Source organism: Echinops telfairi, unplaced genomic scaffold (assembly GCF_000313985.2).
Source record: "Echinops telfairi isolate 266 unplaced genomic scaffold, ASM31398v2 ScPeMD7_7468;HRSCAF=8506_0, whole genome shotgun sequence".
Lineage (NCBI taxonomy): Eukaryota > Metazoa > Chordata > Mammalia > Afrosoricida > Tenrecidae > Echinops > Echinops telfairi.
In genome coordinates this window covers 67,942,259-67,961,180 of record NW_022111369.1, presented here as the reverse complement: position 1 = coordinate 67,961,180, position 18,922 = coordinate 67,942,259, and the positions used below count along the sequence as shown (strand labels likewise).

Genomic DNA, 18,922 nt, shown 5'->3' with positions numbered 1-18,922 from the left:
TGGTGATATGTAGTTTACATGATCACATCTGTTTTTCACATTGATTCTCCACTCTGCAGCCAGGATTCTTTCTCAAATGCAAATCTGATCATATCACTCTACCTTATGGGTTCTTAAGACTTATTGGTGCCCATGCTATAGTATCATCTCACCAGCTGAATCGGTCAACTTTTTGACGGCCGCACCGTTATCAGACCTTTGCGTGTTAAGGCAGTTCCCTATGACTGGAATGCCCTTGCTAATGTCCCCCTTGCCTCCACTTAAACCCCACATTGACTAGGAAAAAGCCCTTGTACCTTTTTGAGACTGGGCACAAGCTCCCCCTTTATCATCCTGCCTGCCCAGCTTCTGTCCCGTGGGGGCTGGGCGGTGTCCTTCCACTCTTCCTCTGGACATCTCCTTCTGTCCATGATGGCCAGGAGCAGCACTGCCACATTTTACTGCATTGTTTTATATTCACTTCTTTGCTCTTTCTAGTCTAGACAGTTGGTTCTTCAAGGATCAAGTTTGAGCTTAATTTAACTCTAACATGTTTTCCATGACTGTCAGTAGATGCTAAAAAAACAATCCATATTGAATGAATGGATGGATGGATAGATAAAATAGGATAGATACTAATATTTCTCCAGGATTAAAGTGATGGTGTGATTTTCCCTAGATCTTGTCACAGTAGTTGGAGGAGCTAAAACTCAAACCCAGACCTTCCATCTTAAAGCCTCGTCCTCTCCACAGTGCTTCCTCCTAAATTTAGTTTTTTAAAGCCAGCATTAAAGACACTGCATAAATAGTCATGCAGTTAAAAAAATTATTAAGTTGAATTATTTAAAGTTCTGGATAAAACTCATCTTACTCTTTCAACACACTTAATTGGATTTCTGTTTCCTGATGCTCATGTCCCATTTATGAAAGATTTCATTAAAATTCAGTCAAGGTTCCATATGGTTTTGTTAATACGTATTGACATTAATACCATCCCTATCCAAGCAGTTCTGAAAATTTAGAAAAATTTTCTTTAAAGTGCATCTCACCATGATTTCTTTCCTTCCATTTTCCTCATTACTCTCCCAGTGGTCATGAAAATAGGTTGGACCTTGGGTCCAGTAGGGCTTGCATTACCTTCTTGGAATTGTCAGTCCCTAGCTGTGTTGTCTTATGTAAGTCCCCTCCCCTGTAGGAGCCTCAGCTTCCTCACCAAAAGATAAGAATAATTCTATGCATCCTCTAGCATTGTTGTCAGGATTAGCTAAAATAATATATGACCAGTGTCAGGCACATATGATTATTAGATATAGACACCATGCCAGTTCTCTCCTTAACTTGAATTCAGTTTATTAAGGAAAAGAAAGGATGGGGGCAGGGTGGGGAGGAGATCCTTGCATTTTTTTCAAACAGCAATTAGATTTATTCAAAGAGAGCAAGCCTGGTCTTCAAAAGCACACTGAAGTTTCTTGAAGGCAAAAATCGCATCTCGCTCATTAATCCCAGTCTCTTGCCGAGTCTAAATGTGTCCTGATGGCTGATCAAGGAACTGTTTGAGGTTCTGTGGCTCGTGCTCCGCTGCTGAGCAACAGGTTGGTGGTTTCAATTCACCAGGCCATCTGTTGGAGAAAGATCTGGTAGTCTGTTTCAGTTGAGACAAAAGGAAAACAAAAGCAAACCTGCTGCCATTGAGTTGATGCCAACTCATCGTGACCCTAGTTAGAGTCTGTGAGACTGTTCATCTTTCTCCCTCAGAGCATTGGTGAATTTAAGCATTGTCTAACCCAGAGCATTTGCCTTAAAAAACGAATGAAACCACTCTACTCTGTTCTGTAGGGTCACTAGAAGTCAGAGGTGACTAGATGGCAATGGATTTTTGGATACTAATTTTTTATTGCTAATTTTTATTTTGATTGCTCATCATTTTCATCAGGCATATACTCATATATGTATAAAAGACTTTCAGTAACGTTGTGGGTAATAATTCAGCATAAGCCTCAAATAAATAAATTAAGGTAAGTGCCTGTCTCTTGAAATTCAAGTGGTCACAAAGATATAAGTGACTTATGATGACCTTTGCCCATTCCCACCATGCGACATCTTTGTGGATGAGACTTTGGCAGGGAATTCGGAACGAAAGCCCATTTGGCCTCACATTATTTGACTCTTAGACTGACTCCATTCTTGATGAGCTCTGGGATGAGCCTTATGATTATATTGCATGTCCTCTCAGAGCTTCCTATTAGAAGTTAAGATCTACTCTAGTTAGCGCTCAATTTGCATATGAGGGGCCTTTTAAAAGTTCACGGAAAAACAGAATTAAACAATAATGGAATTTTTCCAAGGACTTTTGGAAACTTCCTCATATGTAATTAAAATAATAATCTCAAACAGATATTTCCATGTGCCCTCCGGGCCTCAATAACTATGAAGTTTTAGATTGAGGAAGCTGTGCTATCTCATGTGGAAGGAGGAATCTCCCATTAATTAACTAATATCTGGACACTGCACTGGGGTTTTATGTATATTTTCTCATTTGATCTTTACAATGACTCTGCAAATTCATTACAATCCCCACTGTACAAATTAAAAACAAAACTGAGCTTCATGAAGTGAAGGAATTAGTCCAGGTTTCCTTCAATAAAGTAAGTTAACAGGATCAAGATTGAAAGCGAAGTTGATCTGATTCCCAAATTCATACTCTTGTAATAATACCTGTGTTTTCCAATGAAGAAAATGATGAGAATAGGGAAACAGGTTGGACTGATGTACAACAACTTAAAAAACAACTGGATCCATCATAGACATAGATCATATCAAATAGAGAGCAGATTCAGGTGTGTATTGGAGAGGGCCCCAAAAGCTTCATGCAGAAATGGAGGTAAACAATAATGGAATGTTTTCACCAACTCTTTGAAGCCCCCTTTTATATATTTCAAAAAGAAATTGGAAGAATTTATGTGGAAGAGAGCTAATAAGTTATCCTTCACTTTGTGGTAGCACCTGTATTTGATCAGAAAGATAGACTAGCCAAACGGGGCATACATCGAAACGTTCTTCCTCCACCCCATTCATGTTTGAATCAGAGGCATTAGGTGAATCTAGTGTCTGGATCTGGCTCTTCAAAATCACTGAAGGGGCTGAATTCAGATGTTTACATACCTGTATGGATGTGAATACGCCACTTAGATCAGATATTTAACAGTAAAACCAGTAAACTTTCCAGTTCTGGGTTCTAAACTGGAGAGAAATGTGTAAAAACTTCATGATTTAATCAATGATAGTCTTATGTGGGTGGTCAATAAAACTCATGCATATTGGTTATTAATGTAGGCCATCTCCCTTCCTTAAAAAGTAAGGACTTTTCTGTCCTCCAATTGCCAGCTCCAGTCTGGCTATCCCATAATCATTCATTTTTTGCCATTAGGGAAATTCCTAAAGCCTATCAAGAATAAGTTATCATCTGCCTTGGATTTAAGGGTTATGGTAATGGTGATGTGGAGCATTCCCTCGTGAATATATGTTTTCCCTCCCTGGTGATGTAGTGGTTACGCGTTGTGCGACTAACCTCAAGGCCAGCATCTGACACCACCAGCTGCTTCCTGTGAGAAGGATGAGACTCTCCACTCCCGTGAAGTGTGACAGGCCTGAAAAATCACTGGAACCATTCTACTGTGTCCTAGAGGGTCGCTATGAATTGGAATCAACTTGATGGAAGTGGGTTTGGTTTGGGTTGGTTTGAAAATTTTACTTAGTTTGTGGCTCTTGCTGTTGTGAATCCACATAAAATGACATTTCCTACTCATCAGCTCCTACGTGTGCACTTATTTCACGGAGCTGACTACATTTGCTGAGTCGTGCAACCATTCTCACCTCTTTTTCTGAGTGGCTCCTCCCTGAGGAACATAAACTCACTGCCCCTTGAGGTTTCTTCTGATCTTTCAAACTGCTCTTGGCCATTTGATCCCATATAGATAGTCCTTAAGAGAGCACTATGCCCAAGGCATCACTTTTTTTAAATTCATTATATTGGGAGCTTCTACAGATACAGTAATATTCCATAATTGGGTTTTTCTTTTTCACTAATTAAGCCAAACTATTTTTCAGGACCCATGGTGGCATAGTGGACTATTATTTAAGCTGCTAACCACAAGTTCAGCGATTCAAACCCACCAGGTGCTCACTCTGCAGGAGTGATGGGCTTTCTGATGAGGTTTTCTGCTCCCATGAAGATGTATTGCCTAGGAAACCCGAAAGGACAATTCTATCTTGTCCTAAAGGGTCGTTATCAATTGGAACCAATTCAATGGCAGTGACTAATAGTAATAAGTTGTTTTGTTTTAAGATGTCTTCAGAGAATAGTTTTGGTTTGAGGTTTAAAGATTATCTCAGGGAAATAGTTTGGGGTTCAACCAGCTGCCGTGACTCCAGAAGGTCTGTACTCCATAGGAAAGTACACTTATGTACTGTATTACCCTTTTTTGATCAAGATTCCTCTATGGAATCTTTCATCTTAATGTTCAGTATCAGAAGCTGGGCAAGATCCACTTCTGGTCTCCTGGTAAAGGAGGCAATCATTCCAGAGCCAATCAGCTGTACATGATGTATCTTCTGTTCCTGGCTCTCCCTGCCTCTGTGGCTATAGGTCAATGGAGACCAGTGGCTGTGCTTTGGAGAGCTGCTTGTAAGCCTGTGAGGCCCAGGCACCAATGAAGAAGGAGGTAGAACAGAAACCCTAAACCATTGGGCCAATTAATTGGGATGTTCCAGGAAACCGTGCTCCTAAACTTCCAAACCAAGGAACCAAATCCCATGAGGTGTTTAGTCCCTTGTGAATATTTGAGCCAAAGCTTTATGTGGATTTTAGGGCACTATAAACATAATTTAAATTCCAAGTGAGTTTTACTGCTATGGCAACATGCCCATGGGGCTTTAATATATTCATGAAAAAATAGAGTTGGAAGATAATGGGAGCTTCCCATGAATCTTTGAAGACCCACTCGTATATGATACTTTCTATAGAATTTTTTTAAAAGTTCCTGATTTGATTTTTCTTGTTTCTTGCTTAATTTAATTTATAAAAAGGCACTTTTGATGTGTAGTGACTTGGGTGTCTTAACCACTTTAGGGTTTAGCAGAAACACTGGACAAATCCTGAGATCTTCATTTGTGCCTGGTAAGAGCCCATCCTTTTTCTGAAATGATCTCGGAATCATCCTTATGAAAGTCATATCCTGTGTCATTTGCTAAACAAGCAGAAGCTGGTACATAAGCATTCCACAATATATAAATCCAAATATTTTTTTAAATCTCAAGTTCAGCCTTACTGGAAACCTTGAACTAGAACTAAAGCAATTTAATTTTATTTGGAATTTCATAAAACTCACATATCACACAATTCAAAAGCTCAAAAATATTAAAAAGACTTGTACAGTCATCACCACAACCAATGTTAGAACACTTTCTTCTTTCTTGTACTCATTGTTATTAGCTCCCCATTTCCCCATTTCCCTCCAGCTTCCCCTGCCATACCCCCCAGAAACCATTAATCCAGTTACTATATCTATAGATTTCATATGCAGAAAAACATACCAGATAATTGTTATTTTTCTGATACTTAAAGTAGACATTAGGTAAATTCATTTGGGGCTCACATTCTCAACTTTTCCTGTAACCATTCCTAAGCCAAATCCCTTCAGATATTGATAATGGGATGCCAGGGCTAACGCCATACCAGTTGCCTTGGATTCAATTCTGAATCATGGTGACCCCATGTGTGTCCGAGAAGTTATGTTCCAAAGAGTTTTCAATAGCCTCTCTCTCTCTCTCTCTCTCTCCAGAAGTAGGTCTCCAGGTCTTTCTTTCAATAATCTGAGTGGGTGCCAACTTTTCAGTTTTCAGCCAACTATATTAACCATTTGCGCTCCCCAGAGAAGTAGCTAAGGACCTTTACATTCATCAGCCTAGTTTTCAGATTGGGTAGACAAGCAGCTCCTCAAACACAATACATCCAGGTTGATTGATTCGACCCTTGGAGGGAGGGAGGATGGGGCACCTTAACCCATGTTCAACCCTGTACTACATTTCCATGGTTCCTCTAACAACGAAGCATCCCTGTCTTTATTCTCTCTTCTAGATTAGTGAAGGTGAGGAATGCATTCGTATTCCAAAAAAATTGTTCCTAGCAGAAGGCAGCACTGAATCCATGGGAAGGGCTCTGAAGCTGATGTGCGATTACCCCACAAAGGAAGCCATTGAGGGGCACGTGGTTCACGAGCAAATGTGGACTGAGTATAAGCCTGGACTCATAGCACAGCAGCTGAAGAGACCAAGCAGGCCCACCGGCCCAGCTCACTTCTATTTTTAATGACAAATTTTCAAAGAGATTGAAAAACAACGGAAAATTATTGCAATATGGATTTAGAAGGGCCTCTGTGAGCTTGGGGCATGGTCATTTGTTTTTAATGCTTTCCCATTGCCATAAAGTCAGTTGTGACTCACATCAGTCCTTATGTGGGTCAGAATAGAACTGTGCTGCAAAGGATGCTTCCTCGGGGTGATATGGCCAGGTAATGCCATATGGTAATTATAAGACACTTCGGTAATCAGCCAGCTGAATCACCCAGGGGCTCCAGGGTTCACTGATTACTGCTTAAATAGCGGTTGGCTCTCCCAATTGTATTCAAAGTTCCAACAGGCAACTCCCTCAAACTGGAAAATCATTCATTACACATAAAGGATATCTCTCCAACTATATTGCTGTTTTACATTGGATATAGTTATTCTATATTTATAATATCTTATTAAAGTTATTAAAGTGATGGCACTAACCAAAGGTCAACAATTACTCTAAAGCAAAGAGGAGAGAATCAAGGGGCAGGGAAATGAGAGCACTGGAAATGGAACAACACAAACAGTTAAGACAATGTTGGCACATTGTGAAAACTGTAACTAATACTACTGAAAAATGTGTACAGGAATGATAGATGGAAACCTTCATTGGCTATGCAAATGTACACCCTGAGAGGTCAACACTGAGACACTGAAGGGAGATAGGATGGAGACAAAGAACATGAGGTTAAGAGCGGCTTTATTAGGGCAGGGAAAGAGCCCCCGGGAGGGAAGGGAGAGCAGAGAGAGGGACAGGAGCATCTTGAGCTCCTGGGCAGTTCCGAGACCCAATGAGTTAGGTCAGGGTAATCACAGCTTGTTGTTGAGGTGCTGGGAGATATATAGGGCTCGAGCTAAGGAAGTATACCTTGACAGAAGGAAGGGAGATTTTTTATTGCTTGTAGCTGCAGGGCCTTGGGTCAGGATGTGACTGTGGGAAGTCATCCTGTTGTTTGCAAACCTGCTCTCTGGAGTGCTGGGAAAGGGGCTATACCAATGGCCTGGGAAGATAAATTGCTTCCTGGGGTACAGGGGAAGGGGCTACACAAACCCGCCCTGGAGAGATAAGCTCTTTGGGGTGTTGGGGCAGGAGTTGCATAGTTCAATAGGTCATCCATCTTCCGGAGAGGCTGGGAATGGGGCTGTGAGATTTCATCTTCCTGAGGAGCTGGAGAGGAGGTGGGGGCTGCCTTGTCAGGACCCAGCCCAAACACCCCCAAAACACAATAAAATATGACTTAAAACATAAAGTGATTTCACTTCACATAGCAAATCTTCTCAATATATTTGTTAGTACTAAATGTAGTAAGCAATGCTGTGATGAATATGAACGAAATAAGATCGTATACGCATTTTTACAAAAGGGAAGAAAATTTTAATGTGAGTGATGCATTTCGTGGTTTTTATTATTTTTCTCTTTCAAACACTTGAGTATTTTCTAAAAATGTTTTAGTAACAAAGATTATATCTTTGAATAACAACAACAAAATGAAATCTTAAAATTTCCAGTTCTGCTGAGGGTAATTTTTCTGTGGGAGTGCCTTTGCTGGCTTTACTTTGTTGGGTGCTGGGGAGTCAGTCCGACTCATGTACAACAGGGTAAACACCACCCAGGGGTGCCCCCTCTCCAGACGATGGTTACCTTTTTTGAGTGCTTTCCAATCTGAGGGGTTCATCTTCCGGCACTGTGGCTGACAGTGATCCACTACTATTTGAAAGGTCTTTAGAGGTGAATCTCTCAGAAGTGGACAGCGTCATCCTTCTTTGTAGTCTGTTCTTAGTCTAGAAGTTCTGATGAAAACTGCTTGCCAATGGCAACCCTATTGGTATTTGAAATATCCACAACATAGCTTCTGGTACCGTAGCAACACATAAGCTACCACAGTATATAACAAAGGTAGTTATGACTAACATGGTAAATAAAGATGGAAAAATGAACGTAAGCTTCACATGAAATGAACCCCATACTCTGCACTGGCAAAGTTAGAGATACGCTGTAGTTAAATGCTTATCAGATGCCCCACCCCTGCATATCTTCAGTTTACACTCGTGTCCTCACCTCATCTACCCTGTCTCTGAGTGTGGTAAAATGAATTTGTTGGTATGGCCCTTCTAGCCATAGTCCTCCATTGTGTGATGTATTGTAAACCCCAGCGTATGGTTCTGGTCCCGTTTTGAAATGAGTTGTCTGTTATGTTAATGAGGCACGGTTACGATGGGGTGTATTCTGAGCCCCTGCCTTACTGTATCACACTTTAGTTTCCTTCAGGTCTGTTTTTCTGAAAATGAGCCATTATCTCTGATATCTGTGTTAAAACAAGACCTACCTATTTCAAACGACCTATATTCCCTTATCAGGCACACCACCATCTTCCTGCTTCATTAAGGGAAGCAGAAGGTGGGGTCTCAGCACTGGCTGAAGCCAGGTGGAGCTCCCTGACATGCTCCACATGACTAATGTGTCCCCAGCCAGACCTTTTGACATCACAGGTTGAAAATGCACCTCCATCAAAGTTCCCGTGGGCCAAGCATCATCTCTGTGGCCCTCTTTCCTGATGAGGATGTGCTGAATCACTCTAATGAACACCAAATCAGATCCCCGTTACTTCTCTAAAAGGTCCCTGTCCCAGGACTCCAGGGGCCATGTTGGCAACTTGAGCCCTAGTGCACTCCTTTGCGGGATCAACCAAGTCAGAACTTCTTTCCACTGCAGTCATTTTGCATCTCTATCGCCACGCCCATCTGGAACTACGGAAGACTGTAATAAACTACAAACTCTTGGCAGAGTTTGCTCTCTAGCTCTGAATCCTGCATCTGTCTCACCTCCATCTGACCTCTGGTTCTTGGGAACTTGAGCCAGCAGCCTATTGCTGATTCGCCTAATTTACCAGCCTTCACAGGTGCCATTTCCTTGACTATTTATGAACTTTGTAAGGTGTTACAGAAAGTCATAAAACCTTAAAACATGAGGTGGAGTACTGAAGGAAGGAAGAGTCATTGCTATCAGAGATAATGCAGTGGTACGGCACTTTAGGAAAGTTGGACATTTGAAACACCTTTCACCTCCACTTCATAGGGACCAATGTTGTGCTCATCCTTCGAAAAGAAATTCTTTATGCACCAAGTTTCTGCTTTCCTGCCTTGGGGCTTTCTCTGAAACTGTGAGATCTCGACCCGTGTGCAGAGACATCCCGGGAATGCAGAAGATTTAATACTGTCAGGAGAACACTTTAATCAAACTGGGGAGGAATGTCTGTGAACATACGTCAGCCCACCACTCTTTGGCAGAAGTGGACACTCAACCCAGTTCCACAAGTGGTCCTGCATTAGTTACCTATTGCTTCATCACCAACTACCCCCAATTTAGCAGCTTCAAATAGCATGTCTTATTTCACAGTTTCTGTGGGGGAATCAAGGGCAGCCTAACTGGTGTGCTGTCTCAGAATTGTTTGCCCAACTGCAACTAAGTTTCCAGCCAGAGTGACAGTCATTTGAGGTTTCACTAGAGGATGAAATGGTAAGCTCACTCCTCTGGTTGCTGGCAGGGAGGGGGCAGGGGTCCCAGTAAGGTGGCTTCACTTAATGACGTGAGTTCTCCATAGAGCTCTTGCCCTGTGATTCCTGCTGTAGCTACTACTGATCAGCGACCCACTCTGGTACAGCATGGGCCAGACGACACAAAAGCAGGACTGTGAAGGCAGAGTCATTGGGACCCGCTTTGGAGGTTGGCTGTCATCGATCCCTAGCAGGATTGGGCCCCATGCCCACAGCAGTATCACAATTCTTCTGTCTTTTGCTTCTTCTCTGTGTCCCTCTTCCCATTTCCCCATCTCCTCTTCCGGAGCTTGACACTCCGCCCCGACCCCCACCCCACCCCCACCACGACCCCAATCACTGACTTCACTCCAACTCTGACTCAGGGCCTGATTGCACCGGAGCCCAAACGAAGACACAGAGCCTGGCCAAAGTGCCAGGGAATAGTTTCCTTGAACTTTGCCAGTTAAAATAAGACCTTCACCTTCCATCTTTGAACCCTTTTGTTTTTAAAGAATTTAAAATAGATTAAAAAGTTGCAAGAGACCAAGCGGGTGGAGTCGAGAGCCGGGAGTGGTGGAGGCAGATTTCCTGGGCCCTGCTCTCTGGGGCTACTACGGCCTTTGGGAAGAGTCACTGGGATCCCTACGGGACCTCCGTGGGCCACCTCAAAGGTAAGGAGGCGTAGACAGAGACGTCCACTTGACTCCATTCTCCGCTGGAAGAGGACCAAAAGGGTCCAAGTTGAGGGACTGTCCTCGCCGCCACTCCCCGACTCTAGCCACTTGCCCCGGGCACCCGCCTCCACCTGGCTTCCTACTAGACAATTCTTTCTCGACGATTCTTCCCAGAACCTTGCCCTCAATATGTACCTCTGTGGGCTGCCTCCCTGCGAGGGAATTAAAACAGAAGTTCAGACTGAAGACTGGGGCCAGTTCATGCACGTCTGTGACGTCATCAACACCTCCCAAGATGGACCAAAGGATGCAGTAAAAACTTTGAAGAAAGGGATTTCCAAAAACTACAACCATAAAGAAATCCAACGTACGTACTTTGTCACTTATTGACATGTGCATGCAGAATTGTGGACCAAGTTCCCAACCTCTGATCGTAAAGAAGGAGTTTGTGAAAGATTGTCTAGTAAAGCTGCTGGATCCCAGATACAACTTGCCCTTAGACCCTCAGAATGAACTCTTGAATTTCATGAAAACGTGGTCATAGTGCTTCCCGGGAGGTGTGGATGTAAGTGAAGTGAAGGAAGTGTATCCTGACCTGCTTATGAAAGGTGTGCAGCTTCTCCTTCCGATGCAGAGGTGGAAACAACATGACCAGAGACTGCTCCCATCAGGTCGAATCCACCCAACATCTGTTCCTAGGCACTGGCCCTTCCTTCTGCAGTGGTCCCCAAGAACTCAACCCTTATGTTGGCCCCAGAACAGATTGGAAAACCACACAGTGAGGTAGACATGGGGACAATGAATGTGAGTGTGATGTTCACCACATAACTGGAGATTACCCCCAGGTCTGAAAACCATGAAGACGTACAGCTTCTTTAGGAACTTTATAAGATGTGTGGAAAGATACAGGAGAGGATCATGGACCTACTGGCAGTAGTGGAGAATGAAAATATAACTATTGAGCAAAGTAAAGCAAATGAGGATTTGAATAATGCCCTCCTTGGATACGAGAGATTCACTCGGAACCAACAAAGGATGTGGGAGCAAAATGAGAACCAGGAGGAAGCTGCCAATACTGCCAGTGGACCTTCTGCCCCATCTTGTGATCTCCTGAACCTTAGCCCGAGTCATCCGACTCCTAAGGCCCCTCTGAGAGAATTCAACATCATCAATGCTCCGCTTTCAGACTTAAGTGTTCGATCTCCAAGTCCTGTCCTGTTGTAACAAACAACGTGAACCCCCCAGTCATCAGCCACAGGTGGATTTGCTAGCCTCGGAAACCCCAGAAACACCCTTTCCCCCAAAGGACAGGCCAAAACCTTGCTTCAGGTCTTCCATCTGACAATATCCTCCCTGCCCTCAGAGTTTATCCTCAAGACAGAAACCAGAGCAAACTTCTAGAAGAATCAAGTCCAATCACTGTCTGCTCAACCCACAATGACTTCCCCCTTCTGTTTGCACTCAGTGAAAGTCTGACAGACCGCTCTCCTCTCCCCACTTCCCTTTTCAGACTCAGCTTAAACCACATCAGCTTCCCCTCAATGGAAATATTTTAATTCTATATATAATAATAAATTTATGCAACATGAAGGGAAAAGAAAGTTGCAAGAGTGTAACAAATTCCCATGTACCTTTACATAGTCAGCGATTTTTCACATTTTTTCCCATTTGTTTAATAATATTCTATGTTTGTGTCTTTGTGTGTGTATATGTGTACATGTGTGTCTACATACATAGGAGGGCTTTCAAAAAGTTCATAGAGAAAAATAAAAAGATAATGGCTTTAAAAATATAATTTTATTGGGGGCTCATACAACTCTTATCACAATCCATACATCTATCCATTGTGTCAAGCACATTTGTACATTTGTTGCCATCGTCATTCGCCAAACATTTGCTTTCTACTTGAGCCCTTGGTATCAACTCCTCATTCCCCCCCTCTCCCTGCCACCCATCCCTCATGAACCCTTGATAATTTATAAATTACTATTGTTTAGTCATGGCTTACACTGTCCGACATCTCCCTTCACCCACTTTTCTGTTGTTTGTCCCCCAGGGAGGGGGTTATATGTAGATCCTTATAATCTGTTCACCCTTTTTACCCCACCCTCCCTCCACCCTCCTAGTATCGCCATTCTTACCACCAGTCATGAGGGGTTCATCTGTCCTGGATTCCCTGTGTTTCCATTTCCTATCTGTACCAGTGTACATCCTCTGTTCTAGCCGGATTTGTAAGGTAGAATTGGGATCACGATGGTGGGGTGGGGTGGGGTGGGGAGGTAGCATTTAGGAACTAGAGGAAATTTGTATGTTTCATTATTGTTACACTGAACCCTAACGGGCTTGTCTCCTCCCCATGACCCTTTAATAATGGCTTTTTTTTGAAGTCCCATTGCATATTTATCATAGACAAATATTTATATAAATTACATATTTTTCTGAACCACTGAGCGTATATTTATAGCATGCTTCTTAATACTTAATCTCCCTGAATAGTGTAGAGTGGATTGTTAAGAACTTGAGTACTCTTGTATGTAACAAAAAAGTACAGTTATTGACTAACTTTTGATGCCCTGCCATAATTTGGGTGGGCCTGTCTTTATTGCCTCCCACAGCATCTTATTCATTGCCTGTGTGATCCGTGCTAAGGTGACGTGCTAAGGTCCATGGTTTGAATCCACACGTATTCTGAGAGAGAAAGTTGAGGGGTTTTGCTCCTGTAAAGATCTCAATTTTAGGTCTCTACAATTCTACTCTGTCCTACAGGGTCACTATGAGTAGAATCAATTCAGTGGCAATTGGTTTGGTTTGTTTATTTGTTTGCTTTAAATCAATGTTGCCAGCTTCAATGTGATGTCGATGATATTACCAAATCCCACTGAGTATATAGCAACCCTATATAGGAGTTGCAAGGCTGTAAATCTTACAGAGCAGACAGCATCATCTTTCTCTCATAATGTGGCTAGTGGGTTTGAACCACTGACCTTGAAGTAAGCAGGCAAACACACAACTCACAGCACCAGCAGGGCTCCTTATTGCCAACATTTCAAATCAAAACCAAACTCACTGTCATCAAGTTGATTCCAACTCAATGTGACCCTATATAAGTTTTCAAGGCTGTAAATCTTTCTGGGAGCCGATAGCCTCATCTTTTTCCTGAAGAGTTGCTGGTGCTTTTGAACGACCAACTTTGTGATTTGTGTTCTCATCTGAAATGATTGAATAACAACACAGTTTACAATGTTGTGAAGATGACTTAAGAGAGCACCTGTAAGGCACTTACCCAGCACCCCCCCCAACCAAACCAACGGCCACCGACTCCATCCTGATGGATTGATACCTCCTTCTAAGACAGTATAACTGCTCCCGATGATTTCCAAGGCTATAAGTCTTTATCAGAGGAGATAGGCTCAACTTGCCCCCGAGGAGCAACAGATGGGCTCAAAATGCTGGCCTTGCAGTTACAGGTCCATCTATGCTACCAAGCCTCTTTTATTCCTAAGCAAGAAATAAGGGGTAGGGCAGTTTAGAAATGCTTACTCCAACTTTTGCCTGCTCTCCATTGTCTTTAGTCCTTGCCCCATGCAAGCAAGAATGGCAGGAGTCTCCAACTCTCAGCATATGAGTAACTATTTTACAGCACATAAATACATCCAGAAATGTAGCTGAGAAAACGTTAAACAAAAAGTGTCCTGCAGCCACATGGCATGTAATTTTGTTGAATGGGTAGTTCCATCAATCCTGGTTTGATCTGGAGACCATCTGTCTACTAGTTCCCAAAGCTGTAGACACTGTCTCTGGTTAAAATGTAATTACTTTAGAACGTGTAAAAACATTGGAAAATGATTTTTAATATTGGTCAATTCTTATTTGATAGATTTATTTTTAGTAGTCAATGATGCCACCAACTTAGCCATGGCAGATTTGAGCTAGAGAGGAGCCCTACTTTTTCCATACTCAAAGGCCTGCATTCTAAGTGCATTGAAAATGTCATCCATGGGCTCAAATAGAAAGTAAATGTTTAGAAAATGATGATAGCAACACATATACAATTTTTCTTGATACAATTGATGTATAGATTGTTATAAGAGCGGTAAGAGCCCCCAATAAAATGATCTTTTTAAAAAAAGAAGAAAAATAAAATGTTAAACATCCTTCATTCTTCATGCCTATTTAGTGTTTACAATACAATTTAATTCTTTCATTCATCTTTTAGAACATTCCCTTAATTTCTCTAGATTTGTGTTCTCATCTGAAACACATGAATAGCAACACAGTTTACAGTGCTGTGAAGATGATCTGAGAGAGCACCTGTAAGGCACTTACCCAGAGCCTGGCACCTAATCAGGCTCATTCACTTATTAAGTAAATATCAATGGAAAAACTTGTGGTGGTTGTTATTATGTGGCTTTGATGATGCCAGGATGCTTAAGTAACCTCTGGTAATAATAGTTAAAATACTAATACATAGATAGAGATAAACGTAAAATGATAATTGAGCTTTGCTTTAAACTAATTTTTTAGGGAGGATTGGATAGATGTAAATGAAACAGTGAAGTTGTTTCATTTCAACATTTCAGCATTTCAACAGTGAAGTTGAAAGTGGGTGAAGGGCATGTAAAGGCCCATTTTATTATTGCCCCTTTTCTATATGTTCAAATTTTCCAGAATTCAAAGTTAAAAAGATACAAAGTCACACATACCAAATTAATCCTCCTTCAAATGCCTAGTAAATGCCACATTTCTTCAGAGTTAAGTCACTTAATTGGTTTGGAAGTCGTCAAGTGAGATCATGAATCCTAAGGTTTTGAAGGTCACAGAAGTCAACTTCCTCCACTTTCACCACTAATTGACAGCTACCTCCCATGTTCTTTTATGATTAACCTGCGACACAAATTGTGTCTATTTGGATATACTGAATAGTAAGATGTTTATTTTATATTAAGCTTATTCTGTTACATAAACCCAAACCAAACCCACTGCCATCGAGTCAGTTTTGAGGCAGTGACTCTAGACACCAGAGTAGAACTGCTCCATGTGGTTTCCAAGGCTACAAATCCTTATGGAAACAGACTCGCCTCATCTGTCTCCCAAAGGGGAGCTGGTGGGTTCAAACTGCAAACCTTTCAGTTATCAGTGTAACACTGGATAGCGTTTCATTAGGTTGTTGATAGGGTGGCTATGAGTCAGAACTGACTAGAAAGCACCTAGCAACCCAGGGGTAATGCTGGCGGTCACATGGCAGAATTTATAAACCCCAAACTCACTCATTGCAAATACCTTTTTTCAACAACCTAAACAAACGATGACACAGCCTTCATCGGATGGAGTGAATAGGAATCAGGTCAACTATGTCTGTGAAAAGTGATGGTGGAAATCTCAATAGCATCAGTCAGAACAAAGTAGGTGTCCACTTCCCTCCAGATCCCTGAACCCTCAAAGCTAGCCAGTGGTGTGAGTGGCTGAAAGAAAAAAGGAGGAAAAGTAAAACTGAAATGGACTTGGAGTCTTTAGTGAACAGCAATTTCATGTCAAACAACAAAATAGGAGCAAACTGCCAAACAGATCACCAATGGCTCATTTACAAGTTCAGTTTGAAGATCAAATATATTAAAACACATTAACAGGAACCATAATGCAACCTTGTCTACTCCACATGAACGTAGAGACCATCTCAAGGCTAATTTTGACTCATTGAACACCAATGACTGAAGCTAAGAAGAGTTGTGGGATGACTTCAAAGACATTAGACACAAAGTAAAATGATATTTAAATGACAGGATAGAAAGAAAAATACCAAATATATGTCAGAGCAGACTCTGAAAGTTGTTCTTGAACGTACAGTAGGAAACCGAATGTAAGGAATGCTGAAGTAGGAGAGCTTAAGTAGAAGATCTCGCAGGACAGCTTGAGAAGACAAAGAAAAGTCTTGTAATGAAATGTGCAGACTTGGAGTTAGAAAATCCCAAAGAAAGAACATGCTTAGGAGTTCTCAAGATGAAAGAACAGAGTAAAACATTGAAGCTTTGAATTACATTATTGAAAGATTCTAGGGACAAAATAGTGATCAATGCAGCAATCATCTAAAGACACACAATTAGTCAATTTTCAACGATTTCTTTTAGGGTCAAGCCGCCGCCGCTAGCACCACTGGGTGTCACCATCAACCGGGACCCCCAAGGAGCAGGCCACCTCCAGCTTCAACCCCGAGCTGCTCACCAATGTCCTGGACTGCAGCCCCGCCCCAGCAGCGGTGAGAGATCCAAACTTGATCCTGAAAGACCCCGACTTCCAGCATGAGGACCCCAACGTCTTCTCCCACAGCCAGTCAGGAAGAGCGTCTCCAGGTGAAGAAGGTGAGGGTGTTTGGCATCACAGACCCTGATGAGATCATGTGGTTCAAAAGACTACGTTTGGCCAATTTTGTGGAACCCGTGGGCCTCCATTACTCCAAGTTTATTCCCACCTTACTGAATCTCCTGCTCAGCAGGAGAAATGGCTGCACGCATCCCAAGAACTGCAGATCATTGGTACCTGTACCCAGATGGAAATCAGCCACGGGACTCATCTTTGAGACTTGGCAACCACAGCCACGTATGGTCCCGAAAGCCAGGAGTTCATTCTCAACAGCCTAACTGTGACGTCCATTAAGTGGTGGCCTGGTGGACGTGGAAAGACCTCACATTGTGCAATAGTTCTCACCCAGCTCGTCACTGGGGAAAGGCTATGGGCTGCATGCCTTCATTGTACCCATCGTGACATTGGGACCCACAAGCCTCTGCCAGGTATCACTGTTGGAGACAGTGGTCCCAAATTTGGTTATAAGGAGATGGATAATGGCTACCTGAAGATGGACAACTACCGGGTCCCCAGAGAGAACGTGCCGATGAAGTATGCCAGGGGAAGCCCGACGGCACCTTCGTGAAACCCGTGAGTCACAAGCTGACCTACGGGACCATGGATAAGGCGTGCACCATTGCCATCTGGGACAGCGTCATGCGGCACCAGTCTGAGATCAAGCCCGGGAAGCCAGAACGGCAGAGTTTGGATTTTCAGACCCAGCCGTTTAAGCTCTTCCTGCTCCGGGCTAATGCCTAGGCCTCCCAGTTCGTAGGCGCTTACCTGAAGGAGACCTACCATCGGAACAATGAAGACATTGGCCAGGGGGACCTGAGCGAGCTGCCCGAGCTTCACGCCCTCACCTCCGGGCTCAAGGCTTTCACCTCCTGGACTACCAACACTGCCATCCAGGCGTGCAGGATGGCTTGTGGGGAACACGGCTATTCCCATGGCAGTGGCCTCCCCAACCTTTACGTCAACTTCACCCCGACCTGTACCTTTGAGGGTGAGAACATGGTCCCGATGCTCCAGGCGGCCAGGTTCCTGATGCAAAACTCCCGAGCAGGTGCACTCGGGAACGTTGGTGTGTGGCATGGTGTCCTACCTGAACGACCTGCCCAGTCAGCGCATCCAGCCCCAGCAGGTGGCCTTCTGGTCCAGGGGAGTAGAGACCCACAGCCTCACGGAAGCACACAGGCTTTACTTTAGTAGAAGTGGCTGCACGAAACCTCCAAGCTGAAGTGAGTCACAGAAAAAACAAGGAGGCAGCTTGGAACCTCACTTCCGTTGACCTTGAGCAAGCAAGTGAAGCACATTGCCACTTGGTGGGAATTAAGTTCTTTTCAGAAAAACTCCACAAAATTCATGATAAATCTGTTCCAGCTGCTCTGCAGAAATGCATGCCTTTTGTTTTCTCTGTATGGAATCGGTCAAAAGGCTGGGGACTTTCTTCAGGGGAGCATCATGACGGAGTCGCAGATCTCCCAAGTGCACCAGCGGATCCAGGAGCTGCTACAGACGGGCATCCACCCAGACATCCCAATGGTGGTGGGTGCCTTTGACTTCCAGGACCTGACGCTCTGCTGCGTCCTCGGCCGCTGCGATGGGAATGTCTGCGTTAACTTGTTTGAGTGGGCCCAAAATGGCCGCTAACCAAAGCAGAGGTCCATGATTCTTACCACACGCACCTGAAGCCTTGCAGTCCAAGCTGTGACGGGGAGCGCCTGGCTGCTGGGCGAGCTGGGCCCAGGGGGTGGTCTTCACAACTGACACGCAGATCTGGCGTGGGCTCGACATGAATTCCCAGAGCTATAGAGAAAATGAGAAGCTGACCCTTTTGCTCCTAATGAATGAAAGCCTTGGTGGGGTGGTCACAAATTTCCGAGATTTGGGTGAAAAATGGGTGTGTTTTAAGTGCAATCAACACTGAAAGAGACCCATTAAGCATTCTGACAAAGCTTTAAGAAACGTAGCGTGGCTTCTCGCTGTGATGTTGCTGATCT

The 18,922-nt window shown here is 43.3% G+C and overlaps 2 pseudogenes; both read left to right on the top strand.

Moving 5' to 3' along the window:
- Window positions 1-10,528: 10,528 nt before the first annotated feature.
- Window positions 10,529-12,136, top strand: LOC123520980 (annotated as a pseudogene).
- A 3,236-nt stretch (window positions 12,137-15,372) lies between these two features.
- On the top strand, window positions 15,373-18,718 carry LOC101638597 (annotated as a pseudogene).
- Window positions 18,719-18,922: the final 204 nt, after the last annotated feature.